We start from the raw sequence: 16,001 nt of genomic DNA, 5'->3' as shown, positions 1-16,001 counted from the left end.
CCGCTGCTGTGTGTGTGTGTGTGTGAGACGTCAGCTAGCGTGAGTGAAGAGGTTTGTTTTTTTAAGTCGTATCCAACGCTAAAATGTTGCTCATTTTGTGCTTAAGTGTGCTATTACTTTTCATGCTGATAAGTATTATAGTTTATTTTATATTAATTTTTAAATGCAATACGTACTTCAGACCGCTACTGTGTGTGTGTGTGTGTGTGTGCGTGTGTGTGTGTGTGTGTGACGTCAGCTAGAGTGAGGAAGAGGTTGGATGCATCATCTTTAAACTGTTCCCAGCGCACACACTAGTTTAGATTTCATATTTTAACTGTGACTTTAGTTTGTATATATTATTTGAGAATGTATTGCAATAGTTTAAGCATGTATAGCTTTTATATTTGTAACGGAGTGTAGTGCTACGTGCTGTGATGTAAACCTCATCTTAATAAGTTTACTTGCCAGTGAAAGCTTTCATCGCTTGTGGTACATTGTTAGTGCACCCGCCTCCCATGCGCGAGACCCGCTCAGAGTTGTCTTTATATATTATTTCAGAAGTTCTCGCAATAGTTTAAGCAACATATCTCATATATATATATATATATTAGTTCCAACGCTAAAATGTTGCTCATGTTGTGCTTAAGTGTGCTATTATTTGGTAATTATTTGGTAGAGCACCCACTTCCCATGCTGGAGACCCGGGTTCGAGACCCACTCAGAGTTGTATTTATATATTATTTCAGAATTTCTTGCAATAGTTTAAGCAACATATCGCTTAAACGGTAATAGCAACAATGTATTTTTCACGGACTTCAGACCGCTACTGTGTGTGTGTGTGTCGTCAGCTAGAGTGAGTGAAGAGGTTTCGGGCTTCGTACAGACATGTAAGCATGGTCAGCCAGCCAATCAAAGCTCAAATCTTTCTCGGAAAAAGGGGAAATCTTTCTCGGCCAATCACATTGGCCCGTTACATCCGTTACATGTTTCTTCCCCAATCCCTGCGCTGAAAAGATGGACAGACAATGATGGCCACGCCCGTCCGAGCCAATCGAATCTCTCGCAATTTGATCATTCTCCGCTAATCGCGTTCGTTCGCGCCGATGGGCCCGCCCACGGAAACGGATGAATCCGCCAATCAAATCGTGCACGCACAGTGACGTGTCATTCAAGTTACGTGTTTTCACCTGCAGTGTGTGTTTTCGTATATCGCGTTTTTACCTGTTTATTTTAATAACTTTTGGACTATTATAATCATGTGCTGTGATTAACCTTAATTTTTAGGAGGATTTGGAACATTATACCGCCCCAGGTAAGAGCTGTTTTTTGTTTAAATCCATGCCTCGATGTGTATCATGTATTGATATGCGTTATAAGTATACAAAAAAATTATTCATCATAGTGTACTGGTATTATTCATCATAGTGTACTGGTATTATTCACCATAGTGTACTGGTATTATTCATCATAGTGTACTGGTATTATTCATCATAGTGTACTGGTATTATTCATCATAGTGTACTGGTATTATTCACCATAGTGTACTGGTATTATTCATCATAGTGTACTGGTATTATTCATCATAGTGTACTGGTATTATTCATCATAGTGTATTATTATTATAGTGTGCATTTTTATGTACAATTTATAATATAAGAGGGCTGGAAATTGTACGGAATTGCATGTTGTTCGTTTTTATTTATTTAATTATGATATTATTCAATTCAACATGCTGAATTTAACTTTCACAGATTTTCAACTACTAAAGCCTCAAAAATCAAAAGGCCATGGCAGTTTTCCAGCACAGGTGTGTGTCCCTCTGCAGCTGGGGACAGACCTGCTCCTCACCAGAGGGTATGTATAGAAAAGACAAAGCCATACCGTGTAATCTTTAGGTTTTGTGCCAACTGACAGTAGTTTTTTTTAATGTTACAGATAAGCAAATGTCCAGTGCAGGCCTGTGGACACATGACTTTTTTCAGATTCTCCCACTCAAGTTATTGAGGAGAATTTGGTATGTAAATATCTCAGTATATTACATCTGAAATATCTCACCTAAACTCTTTACCCACTGCTTAAATTTTACTGCCATATATGTAGACTGTTAATGTATATTTTTTTCATCATGTTTTACGCATACTGGCGCAAACTGGTGCTGTTTCCATCGAGCCCAGCACTTTTATCAAGCATGGTCCCCACACCGAACCCGCATTCGGACCCTGGACATGGACCCTGGAGCCTCAGCAACCAGCACTCCCCAGCCCAGCAGCGCTCCACCCTACTTGATGGTCCATCAACCAAGCCGTGTTCCTCCAACAGCATTTCAACCACCTGTGCCACGTCAACCACGTGCATACATTAGGTGAAGGCCGACACTTGCAGAAAGTGTGGTTGTTCTAGGACATCAGCAACTGGACATAGCCAAGACAAGGCCAGAATTTATTGTCCAGTGACAGAGATGATGACAGAACAACAGTTGCTCAAAAAAATAAAGAAAATATAGATATGTTGCATATAGCACTTGTATTCTTACAAAGTTACATGTATTTTATATTTAAATATTTGATGTTTAAATAGTATTTTTCTGTTTTGTTTATAGTTTAATATATTGCTATTTTATAATGTGTCACTTGTATTTATTATTAGGGTACATGTATTAAATAATGTATTATTTGAATTGTATTTGCACATTATTCAACTGCTGCTATACGTACTGTATTGTCTCTTTGCACTGTCTTTTGTCTTGCACTGTTTGCACCATGTTGCACACGATGTACTTTATGAAGCTAGGACAGCTTACTTTCCGTCCTTAGCTCTGTGTTTTGTAATTATGTTATGTTGTTTATGTAGCACCAGGGTCCTGGAGAAACATGGTCTCATTTCACTGTGTACTGCATCAGCTATATGTGGTCAAAAGGACAATAAAAGATTCTTGACCTGACTTGAATGTATTCTTTGTTTTATCATTATAAGTTTATTTAGGTGTGTGCTTCAACATATATATTTAATAATATAAATATTGGTAGGTTTTTGTTTTAATTAAAAAAATTACAAAACAGGTGCATATAAATCACATGTGGCACTCTGTCTCTCCTTTGCTTTCTTTCTTTTCTTCTCTCTTCTCTCTTTTCTTCCTTCCCCTCCTTCCCCATTTTTTTCCTTTCTTCCCCACCCAAAGCAGACTATTGAACTTTGGCGCAGCTAGTAGAGCGGTGGACTGTAGGTGCTTACAAATGAACATCCTTAGGTTGCCGTTTCAAATCCGGCTCGAAGGATGGCGTTTACCAGCCTCCGGGAAGCACGCCGTTTGTGTGCTGCCGCTAGCTCTGGCCGGGCGCAAAAGAGAGCTTGCTTCCCTGACCGGGAATCGAACCTAGGCCGCCGCAGCAAGAGCGCCGAATCCTAGTCATTAGACCACCAGGGAGACCCAGACGGGTTTGTGGGCCTCGTGCGGCTGGGCGCAGCACCCAGGATTGGCCTCTAGTGGCGATTTATGGCAATTCCGGATGAGTTACACCCGAGGAAACAGCAGTTTAAACAAATTCGCTTTAAGATCAACAGACTGTCTCAAAAGACTTAAAAGAGGTCTCAGCTGCAGGGTCACCAGTTTGCAGTCTGTCCAGAGTCCCCGTGCGTGTACACCTGGTGTTCTCCAGTTTCCTCTCATCTCCAAAAGACACGCCAGTAGGTGGATCGGCTGAAACAAATTGCTATTAGGTATGAGCGAGTGCTTGAATGTGTTTGCTCAGTGCCCTGTGATGAGCTGGTGAACCATGCAGGGTGTACTGCTCACCGATCAGGTCTAGACAAGAACAGGTATCTCTGTCCTATGGAAAAGCTTTGACGTGCAGCGATGCACACAAACGTTCACATCTGACCGTTTTGGCCCATCGCTTTTGAGGTGCCTGGTGGACAGAGTGAAACCCTGCGCATTAGGTCCTCTCTGTATTTACTTAGTTTAAGTCAACGCACCGGTGAGGGCGGCCACGCGTAGAAACCTGAGATTGCAAACGGGATTGTAAAGTTTGTCGGTGAAGAAGGGTCCAACATCGACAAGCACGTTTATAGGCCCCAGTAAATCTGGCCTAGCACCCCTGAAACTGCTGCGCAATGTGGCTCGTAACAGACAAAATCGCCAGGGGTCCCATTTGCCAGGTCGCTGCCAAAAGACATCCCTGAGCCCTCCCTTCGATAGCTCAGCTGGTAGAGCGGAGGACTGTAGGTGCTTACAAATGGACATCCTTAGGTCGCCGGTTCAAATCCGGCTCGAAGGACAGCTTTTACCAGCCTCTGGGAAACGCGCCATTTCAGTACCTCGGCTTCTTGCGGCCGCTAGCTCTGGCCGGGCGCGAAAAAGAGCTCGTTTCCCTTACCGGGAATCGAACCCGGGCCGCGGCGGTGAGAGCGCCGAATCCTAGCCACTAGACCACCAGGGAGACACAGACAGGTGTGTGGGCCTCGTGCGGCTGGGCGCAGCACCCAGGATTGGCCTCTAGTGCCGATTTACGCCAATTCCGGATGAGTTACACCTGAGGAAACAGCAGTTTAAACAAATTCGCTTTAACGTCAACAGAATGTCTGCACAGACTGTCTCAAAAGACTTAAAAGAGGTCCCACCTCTCAGCTGCAGGGTCACCAGTTTGCAGTCTGTCCGGAGTCCCCGTGTGTGTACACCCGGTGTTCTCCGGTTTCCTCTCACCTCCAAAAGACATGCCAGTAGGTGGATCAGCTGAAACAAATTGCTATTAGGTATGAGCGAGTGCGTGAATGTGTTTGCACAGTGATGAGCTGGCGAGCCATACGGGGTGTACTGCTCACCGATCAGGTCTAGACAAGAACAGGTATTTCTGTCCTATGGAAAAGCTTTGACGTGCAGCGAAGCACACAAACGTTCAAATCTGAAGGTTTTGGCCCATCGCTTTTGAGGCGCCTGGTGGACAGCGTGAAACCCTGTGCATTAGATAGATAGATAGATAGATAGATAGATAGATAGATAGATAGATAGATAGATAGATAGATAGATAGATAGATAGATAGATAGATAGATAGATAGATAGATAGATAGACAGACAGACAGACAGACAGACAGACAGACAGACAGACAGATAGATTCAACTTCATTGTCATTGCAGAGTGCAGGTACATAGCAATGAAATGCTGTTTAGCATCTACCAGAAGTGCAAATAGTAGAAATTCTGCCAATGAACAGGTGCAGATAAATATGTAAATATGTACATCGATAAATAAGGCTATGTCAGAGTGTGCATAGAGAAGTATGTGCAAGTAATATTTACAGTAGATAAAGTGACATATATATTATAATTGTGCTAAAAATGTGTGCATTATGTAAAATGTATGTACAACAGTAACAGATAATATACATATATTATATAGTATGTATAAATATAGTATATGTAAATGTATATAAATAGATAGACAAATAGATAATACTAGGTGTAATCTATGAAATGGACAATATGTACAATAATTATATTACACACTGAGAAAAAATTATATTATAACAGAATGTACAACAGAATGTTTAACAGTGAAAAATATTATATTAACAGAATGTACAGAGTGGAGCAGAACTGTAAAGTGGTAAGTGTAGAAAGACATGAGTGTCCTAGTGGTGTAGTGTAGAGTTCAGTAGATTTATGGTTGAAGGAAAAAAACTGGCCCTAAACCTACTGGTTCTGGTGAGGATGGACCTGTATCTCCTCCTGGATGGAAGGTTGAACAGTTTGTGACTCGGGTGGGAGGAGTCTTTGATTATTTTGTGTGTTCTGCGCAGACATCTACTGTGGTGAAGAGACCCAATGGCAGGTAGTTGGGTGCCGATGATGCGTTGGGCGGTTTTCACAACCCTTTGCAGAGATTTCTTTTCACACATCGTGGAGCTGCCATGCCACACTGTGATGCAGCTCGTCAAGATGCTCTCAATGATGCAGGGGTAAAAGTTGGTCAGGATCTTGGGGGATAGGTGAACTTTCTTCAGTCTCCTTAGGAAGTAAAGACCCTATTGTGCCTTCCGAAACAGAGTTGAGGTGTTCAGATGCCAGGACAGATCCTCAGAGATGTGGACACCCAGGAACTTAAAGCTGGAGACACGCTCTACTTCAGACCCGTTGATGTAAATAGGGGAGTGTCTGCTGCTGTTAGATTTCTGGAAGGTCTGGAGAAAGTGCAGGCCACTCCATTTGAGGTACCCCAGCCTCCAGCAGCTGTTCCCTAATGATGCGACCTCGATGAGCTGTAGGATTGTCGTCCATGATGAAGAAATTAGGCCTGTATTGTTCATGCAGGGGCACAATGACTGGATTAATGATGTTATTCAGGTAGTACTGGCTTGTCACTGTACCATTCACAAGATGTAGGGCAGTTCTGTATTGAGTAGACACACGTGCCCAGACTGTAACACCACCACAGCAGTGGCTGATGCATAGCGCTCTCCTTGACGTCTCCAACATCGTTGGCAGCCATCATTTCTGCTCAACGTGAATTGACTTTCATCAGAGAACAGCACTGAGGTCCACTGGTCCCTTGTCCAGCGTAAATGCTCCCTGGCCCGACGCCTGTGCCTGGTGGTGTGGTCAGGTACCCTTGCAGGTCGTCTAGCACGCAGACCACATTGATGTAAACGGTTTCAAATGGTCTGACATGACACTTGGGTGCCTCTTACCTCCCTTAAATGTGCCTGGAGTTGAGTGGCATTCATCATCCGGTTCCGCAGGGCACTGTTCACAATGAAGTGGTCATCAACGTGGGATGTAGACAAAGGACGTCCACTTCTATGCCTTTCTGTGATTCTTCCAGTCTCTCTGTATCTCTGTTGCAACCTGCTGATGACACTCTGTGACACTCTAAGCTCAGTGGCCACTTCCCTCTGAGAACATCCTGTTTGAAGCCTCGCAATGGCGAGGTACTGTTAGTCAATTGTTAGGTGTGGTCTTGGTTTCATGATGTCAAAATGTAAACAGCATGATGAAGAGGACTGTTTAAATACCAATTCTAATTGAACCAGAAAATGTATTGGTCAATTCATGGATCAAACACCAGTTGTGAATTTTGCCGTTAAGCACCTTGTTAGAAAACAGCAAGTTATGCAAAAAGTACTGAAACACTGAACACTGAAGTTGGACATGTGCATTCAAAAGTGTAGAGAAGGTCAAATTAAGTTCACCTGTAAAGGTTATAGTGCATTTTAGGTGCATCCTGAAATTTCACCCGAAAGCCGAATATCCTTAACTTTTTTTTAAATTTATATTATTAAATCTATATTTAATAATATAAATATTGATAGTTTTTCGTTTATAGATTTCTATACTTTGTTAGTATTTTATAATAATTTATCACTTATGTATATTGTTATGGTGTGTGTCTTGGGCTGTATTATTCTTATCTTTGAAAAAAAAAAGACAATATTTCTAACAGTAGGTCGTACTGAGAAGCCATATTTTGCAGATAATTAAATAATCGAAGTCAACTAACTACACAGGACTTAGAACTTGACTCATTTTGATAGCAGGACTGTTTCTGTAGACTAACAGTTGCCATTTCAAAACAGAATGCAATATTTAATCCTTGTCTGAGGTGGGATTCGAGCCGGGTCGCTGTGGATGGGAGGGGGACTTGAATTTTTACTGATTTTTTTGTAAAAAAACACATTTTTAAATAAAAATTTACAAAACAGGCGTATATAAATCACACGTGGCATTCTGTCTCTCTTTTGTTTTCTTCCTCTTTCTTTTCTTCTCTTTTTTTCTCTTTTTCTCTCTTTCCCCTTCTTCCCCATTTTTTTCCTTTCTTCCCCACCCGAAACAGACTATTGTTCCCCAGCTTCAAGCTACTAATGCTACAATTACAAAATATATAAAATTGCCAAGACTAATGCAGTTGACATCATAAGTACTAGCAGAAAATGGAAAATGTAAACAAACAAACAAATAAATAATAAGAGGGATCATAAACAATGCATTTTTTTTATTTAGCTCTGTTACATAACAGAAGTTTACATATAGTCCACAAGATACAATAAAAAAATGAATTAACAAAAATGAACCAGTCATCACAATCATGATTTAGTGTAAAACCAGTACTCAGGGTTGTTAAAAGTGACCCATTAATGGAAATAAATATTATATTGTGGAAATAACTTCTCGTTAGCCAAGCTAATCAACTCGGTTGAGGGTTTTAGAGTGTAATTTAAACCGGCAGACAAGTTCACTAGCAGGTTAACTAAAATTGTCCGTCAGCGCGCTAGCACAAGACTTAGCATGATTAAGTGTAAAAAATCGGCACTACATCTAGTGGCTGGGGTTCTTCAGTTTATAATAATAATAATAATAATAATAATAATAATAATAATAATAATAATAATAATAATAATAATAAATTGTAATCTGAATATAAAATAGAGAAAATATCAAGATAAAGTATCTTGTGTAAAAATTAATCTTGTGTTATTCCACAATTCTCAAATGATATAGTAGAAATCCCCAACTGTATTGTACAGTCTCACAGCAGCAGGGAGGAAAGACCTACAGTACCGCTCTCTCAAACACTTGGGGTGAAGTAGCCTACCACTACAGGAACTGCCCAGGGTCATCAAAGACTTCCAGAACCTGACCATCATCCTCCTTTCTCCCACCATCTGCTCTGACCTTTGTTGTAAAGTGCAGTGGAATTGTCTGTCCAGTCCAGTTTATAGTTGAGATGAACACCCAGGTACTTACCACTGAAACCAGAAGTTTACAAACACTGTATAAAAAGACACATAATCTTTTTTTCTCACTGTCTGACATTAAATCAGACTAAACCTTTCCCGTTTTAGGTCAGTTGGGATTACCAAAATTATTCCTATTTGCTAAATGCCAGAATAATAAGAGAGAGAATTTTGTAGAGAATTTTTTTTTATTACTTTCTTCAAAGTCAGAAGTTTACATACACAAAGATTATTATACTTTAAACAATTTGGGAAAGCCAAGATGCTGATGTCATGGAAGCTGTTGATAGGTCAATTGACAACATTTGAGTTAATTGGAGGCACATCTGTGGATGTATTTTAAGGCACACCTCAAACACTTCCTTGTGTGACACCATGGGAAAATCAAAAGAAATCAGCCAAGATTTCATCCTTGGGTACAATTTCCAGATGCCTGAAAGTGCCACATTCATCTGTTCAACAATTATACACAAATATAAACACCATGGGAATGTCCAGCCATTGTACCACTCAGGAAGGAGATGGGTTCTGTGTCCCAGACATGAACCTGCTTTGTGCGAAATATGTGCATCAACCACAGAACAAAAACAAAACACCTTGTGAAGATACTGGCTGAAGCTGGGAAGAAAGTGTCATTATCCACAGTGAAACGAGTCCTGTACCGACATGGGCTGAAAGGCCACTCAGCAAGGAAGAAGCCATTACTTCACAAACAACATAAAAAAGCCAGATTACAGTTTGTAAATGCACACAGGGACAAAGACCTTCATTTTTGGAGAAATGTCCTGTGGTTTGATGAAACTAATATTGAACTGTTTGGCCATAATGACCATCATTACATTTGGAGGAAAAATGTAACAATGTCTCTCTTTCTCTCTCTCTCTCTATTTCTCTCTCTCTCTGTCTCTCTCTCATTATTCTGGCATTTATTTAGCAAATACAAATAATTTTGGTAATCCTATTATGACCGTCGTTACATTTGGAGGAAAAAGGGGGAAGCTTGCAAGTCTGAGAATACCATCCTAACTGTGAAGTACGGGAGTGGCAGCATCATGTTGTGGGGGTGTTTTGCTGCAGGACGGACTGGTGCACTTCTCAAAATAGTTGGCATCATGAGGAAAGAACATTATGTAGAAATATTGAAGCAATCTCAAGACATCAGCCAGGAAGTTAAAGCTTGGTTGCAAATGTGTCTTCCAAATGGACATACCACCAAAATAGTTACAAAATGGCTTAAGGACAACAAACTCAATGTTTTGGAGTGGCCATCACAAAGCCCTGATCTCAGTCCTATAGAAAATTTGTGGGCAGAGCTGAAAAGGCATGTGGGAGCAAGGCGGCCTACAAAACTGACTTTGAAGAAAGTAAAAAAAAAAAATTCTCTCTCTCTCTCTCACTCACTCTCTCATTATTCTGGCATTTATTTAGCAAATACAAATAATTTTGGTAATCCTAACTGACCTAAAACGGGAAACATTTAGTCTGATTTAATGTCAGACAGTGAGAAAAAAGGTTATGTGTCTTTTTATAAAGTGTATGTAAACATCTGGTTTCATCTGTAAAGGCAGTTAATCATTCCTCACTATGTATGCTCACCCTAGAAAAAATGTTTTACAGCTTACAAGAGGAAAATTTCTGTTTGTTTTGGGGGTTCAGTGTTGAATTATTTTGTGTTGTTACACTCCACAGTGGTGGTTAATTTTGGAACGGATTTGCAGCGAGAAAATAATTCATTTGTTTATATTAATTGAAAATGTTTGATAAGTTAAATAGAAGGAACATCGGTGTGATGATAAAAAGGGTTAAACTCTAAACAAATTGTTTTGTGACACCAAGTTAGTGTTGTGCAGTTCCTGCAGTTAACTACAGCTAGTAGTCAGTGTAAGTGACCTTTCATCTGAGGGTTTCATCAGTTTTCAAGATTATAACACAGAAGCAGTCACCCACACGTTACACAGCTTACAGATCAGAAGAGTGAATGTCAGAATGAATTTACTGAATGAAATAGCTTTTCTTTTCTTTTTTAAACACTTTTCAGTTTCAAACATCTGAATCAGTGTTTATAAGTTAGGTCTGGTGATTAATTTCAGCTGGAGGATGTGGAAAGAAAACAAGGCCTGTCCCTTCACTTTCCTTCACTTAAAGCACTCTGAAATTTCCTTCAGGATGAATGTAAAAGTTTACAGAATTGCCATATTTGGCTGAGGGTCTGTGTGCTCAGCTGTTTAAAGAGGCAGAAGGCCATCATACAGAGGTGGCAGCAGGAATAACACAGACTACTGACTTAACACCTTACTACACACTGTGTCACTTTAAATTTCATTCATCTCAGGTTACTTTTACAAGCATTACTGCACTTTAAAACTTTGGACCCTGTGTTTTCTATAATGTCTTATTTTCATTTTAAATGTGCTTTTTTGTGATTTCAGTATTTATACTCTATACTCTTATACTTACACTCTACCCATGTTTGTACTTACCCCTACTGTAGCCCCTCCCTGCATGCTTCTTATTCCTGTTGCACTTTATATATGTCTCATCAGCACTGTGAATGTCATACATGTGTCTTAGACCTTGAGTCCAAGAGAATTATTATTTCATCTCATCACACTGTATGTGGCTGCAATTATCTTGAAATACCGCATAGTTAAAGCTCTGTGAAGAGATTCTGGCACTTAGGTTTAAAACACTAAAATCCTCATTATTCCCATCCTACAGTTCTGTTATTTATTTTAAAGTAAATTGTTCTTCATAAGTATACCAGTAATTGTTAAGAAGTTTCTGTCAGTTCACATTTCACAATACAAATCAAATCCAGCTCCAAGAACAGATTCAGGGTCTAAGGTGATCTGTTATAAAGACGGTATAAGCTTTCATATAAGCATTTCTTTAATGTTAACTAATGCAGTAAATAAAGTAAGTTAACAGAGCCTTAATGTAAAGTGTTATCACAGTATGTTTATATGGTTTATTACTCACATAAATAATTGTAATGTGATAAATGTATTGATTATGTCCACTTCAAAAGAAAATCAGCTGAAATCAGAATAAACCTAAGCTTTTAAACTTTATTTGTAGAAAACATTGTTTTCCTTCTAGGATTAAGCTCTTATTAATCCTCAATATTCTTAAATGGAGGCTTGTGCTCTAGTCATCTCTTAATTTTGGACGAACAAAATTTGCAATAATCCACCCTCACAGGGTTTTTTTTTTAACATTTCACAGGCTGAAAGGCTGAATTTGTCAAATGTCAGATTCATTCAATCACCGCAAAACAAAAGACTTGAAGAAACCAACTCGGGTAAAACAACAAATCTACGCATGGAGTCCAAAATTCTGTGACCACATTAATAATCTGGGATTTTTCTTCAACTGCATTTTTCCTCTTTAAAATATAGAAAATAAACAATAGTTAATTTAAGATTCTGTACTCTTTCTAGGTGTCTATTTAAAGGTGAGATTTTCCTCATGTCTGATCTTTTTTACTGAAGCATGTGTTCAAGTGACACTGATGCATTTGATCTAAAATGGCTTGTAAGGTTTTGCATAAACTTGTGGTGTCCATGCAGCTCAAATGCACAAACTCATTTAAAGCAAAAACGGCAACATGCTAAATGCTAGAAACTCAGAAAGGCATCATGCATAAATTTAAAGATTTTACTTCAAGTTGGTGTCAAATAATATAATCTGTAAAACAAATGAATGTATTAAATTAGAAAAAAATGCAAAAAAGAAGCATTTTTCCTAGTGGTCTCAGACATTTGGACCCCACTATATATTTTATTATGGCCTTAGCAAGGCTATAAAGTGTCCACCTTTTATATATTTCTTTTCTGTTTTGTACATTCCTTATTTTGAAGGCTAGTGTGTTCATTTATGACAGAAATGGCCTCAATGTGTCTTAAAATGTCCTTGTTTTGTCTGTGCAGGCAACATTTATAACTGATTCCAGGTGTTTTGAGGAAATGCATCTCAAGCTCTGACATACTGCTGTGGCTGAAATTGATTTTTAAGACACTAATGTACATGGAAGTTGCTGGACAAAGCTCAGTCTGATGGTGTGGTTTTAGATCATTTGTGGCATATCTTGCTTCTTGTCATAGATAAATGTGAACTGTCTGAAAATGGAAAAATCGTGTTGGCAGTAGGACTAAAAGGCAACTGTAAGCAAACATTTTGATCAGTGGAGTTGAAATAAAGCTTATCTAACAGTTAGAACAGCTGTCCTGTGTTGTAATTATTTTATTGTTCATATTCTTATTATTAACATGAGTTAATCATAATGGACTTTTTACTGGACAATGGCAGCACACAGAGCGCTTACTCTAAATAAATTATGTTTATTATTATTTTTGTGTGATATGGTGATGGAGTTCTAACTGAAACACTACAAACTAAAATATATCATCCTATCATCACATACTCTCCCATCCAGCATGTCTAGGGCATATACAGATTTATTTGACTGCAAACAAACAGTAGCATTTACATTTACAAGATTTGTCAGACACTCTTATCCAGAGCAACTCACATTTACACAGCTGAGCAGTTAAGGGGTAAAGGGCTCTGCACAAGGGTCCAGCAGCAGCAACTTGGTGATCCTGAAATTTGACTTCACAATAATCAAATCATTGAGCCAACACCTTAACCACTGAGCTACCACTTCCCACAACAAGCACTTATTTATGGGATGCAGAATTCAGTGGCTGTCTATGCAGCAATTCAAAATCTGCAAAAGAGGTTGTACACAAAAGCTGAAATTAGATGAATGTTTTTAACAATGTCTCTTCAGTAGGATTAGCTGCAGTGGTAGAGGCATCCAGGTATCTAAATGTTTCATAGATAACAGAGTGATAATTATCTATAACGAATTAAACATCAGAGTAAGTAATGTAAATCTCCATTGATCAACTTAAATCAAATAATGTGCAAAGAAGTTATAGTTTACTGCATTTTACTATGCAGATTACACAGTCAAGTTTAAATGGTTTTAATTGCATTAATTTAAATAGCACACAAAGGGAATATTTCTAATCATATCATTTCATATTTATTGTTAAGTATTGCACTCTTACTCATTAGATTACAGCATCAGCCGAACTACTCTTGTTTTATTGAATGTATTACGGTTCATTTGGGTGTGATGTCATTACATAATACAATGCACTCTACGTAAAAAGTTTATAGTGTTAATGTCGGATGTACAGAGCCGACGCTTGTTCAAGTTTATTAATAAATGTTCCAAAGAAGTTGATAATGAGACGTGTAATGTTTTGTTTGTTTTCATATACGTGTTGAAAGATCTGCGCACCTGAACTCAGTGGCGGACCGTCAGGGCCAGCAAGGTCTTCTCTGCTGGCCTAAACAGCAGTGATCTGAATCACTGACTTGCATTTTAATATATTTAATATATTTTTCCATGAATGTGTATTAAATTATTCCCGATAGTCTATTCTCTACATTTCATAGCTTTTCTCTTGGTTGCGCTGCTTCCAGTATTGTATATTTATGATAAGAGTATTTATCCAACCATATTTCATCTAGTGGCCGTAAGGCCTGCAGAAGTAAAAGTGCAGGCACCTGAAGCTTAAAATAAGTGGCAATGAACCTGTTCCATTAACCAATCAGATTTCGAGTTGGGATCACTGGGGCCATCTAGCAGGCATACGATTACGTCAGCAATTTCCCGTCCTTTGATTGGATAGTTGGAGTAGTCAGAGGCAGCGACCTGCCCATATACATTTTTTCTATATTCGCTGCGTCCTCTGGAGATTGCAGTTTTCTGAATACGGCATCAAGAATGTCTTTTTGAGAAAAGTAACCGTAATAAAATTGACTATTCCTTGTGAGGTGTGAAATACTGTAGACTAATTTCGTTTTTACTTTGTTATTTAACGGTTGATTAGTGTCTATTGCCGTGGCGTCCAGGGGCGATTCTATTTTCATTTAAGGGGGACTCGGCCACCAGTGAGGGTATAATAAAAAATAAATAAAATAAATAAATAAATAAATAAAATAAAGGTTTGATTAACAGGGTAGGATGGTAAACTTATTGCAGCATTCCACTGTATTGCACAGATGTGTATGACATTTGAGTACTGAACAAGCCAAATACGAGTCTTCCTGATCTCACACACACACACACACACACACACACACTTGTCCTCTGATCCTCACTCTGTGACGCTGCAGTCTGCGGATTGAAGAACGCGCTGAAAGACGGGGAAGAGCCGAAGTCTGCTGCCGTTTTCATATGAAATTTGAAGGGGACTGAGGAGATCACGAATTTGTGTACAGTTTATGGAGAATCACAGAATTTTAGGAGGGCTGAGTAGAAAATGTCACGGGGTCATAATGATGCCTTCTTACCCACATGACATTTTCTCAGTGGCAAGGGCAACAAATGGAGGAGCAACAATCACTTTCCAAAGGGGGAAAAGTCACATGGTTACCAAAGGTGGTAGCAGATTCATTGTAACTATAAAGATTTACAAAAGTTTCAAGGTGTAGTGAGAGGTATGGAGATAAAAGCGACCACAGTCAAACCAAATCAGTCATGTGAAGTGTGTAAACAGTGAAAATTCACTCAGACGAGAAATAGGGAGCCAGACAGAAAGGCAAAGAAACCTTTAGAACTAGTCCACACTGACTTAGCCGGCCCCATGCCAACATCGAGCACAGAAGGGTACAGATATACAAAGTCTTATACAGATGACTACTCAGGTACCATGTTAGTGTATTTTCTAAAGTCTAAAGGTGACACGGTACAAGCCACAGAAAAGTTCCTAGCAGACATAGCACCTAATGGAGAGGTCATGTGCATCTGTTCAGATAACGGCACTGAATTTATGAGTTGAGACTTTCAGGCACTGTTAACGAAAAATAGGATTAGACACGAAACGTCTGCACCTTATTCACCCCACCAGAATGGCACAGCAGAGAGAGGTTGGAGAACCCTTTATGATATGAGCAGGTGCCTACTGACTGAAAGCGAGTTACCAGATAAGTTATGGAAATACGCTATGCAGACATCAGCTTACGTGAGGAACAGGTGCTATAGTAGACACACCAAGAAAACGCCATACGAGTTGTTCACAGGAAAGATGCCAAACATTTCTAAAATGCAGAAGTCCGGATCAGTATGTTTTGCTTACAAACGAGAGAGGAGCAAATTAGACTCTAGATGTGAGCAAGGTATTTTCACTGGCTACAAAAACAGCCCAGCTTATCTAGTGTACTATCCTAACACAGAGAAGGTTCAAAAGCATAGGTTGGTGAGATTCACAGCTAGGAC

General features: G+C 39.2%; 2 non-coding genes across 2 annotated transcripts; one reads left to right on the top strand and one right to left on the bottom strand.

Moving 5' to 3' along the window:
• The first annotated feature begins 4,167 nt into the window (after positions 1-4,167).
• On the top strand, positions 4,168-4,256 carry trnay-gua (transfer RNA tyrosine (anticodon GUA)). The gene is given in 2 exon segments: positions 4,168-4,204; positions 4,221-4,256. It is a non-coding gene; the product is annotated as a tRNA-Tyr (tRNA).
• A 90-nt stretch (positions 4,257-4,346) lies between these two features.
• On the bottom strand, positions 4,347-4,418 carry trnae-cuc (transfer RNA glutamic acid (anticodon CUC)). Its single transcript has one exon. It is a non-coding gene; the product is annotated as a tRNA-Glu (tRNA).
• Positions 4,419-16,001: the final 11,583 nt, after the last annotated feature.

The sequence above is a fragment of the Hemibagrus wyckioides genome, linkage group LG09 (assembly GCF_019097595.1).
Source record: "Hemibagrus wyckioides isolate EC202008001 linkage group LG09, SWU_Hwy_1.0, whole genome shotgun sequence".
Lineage (NCBI taxonomy): Eukaryota > Metazoa > Chordata > Actinopteri > Siluriformes > Bagridae > Hemibagrus > Hemibagrus wyckioides.
Note: the sequence above shows the minus strand (reverse complement) of the source record. Positions and strands in the feature narration are given on the sequence as shown.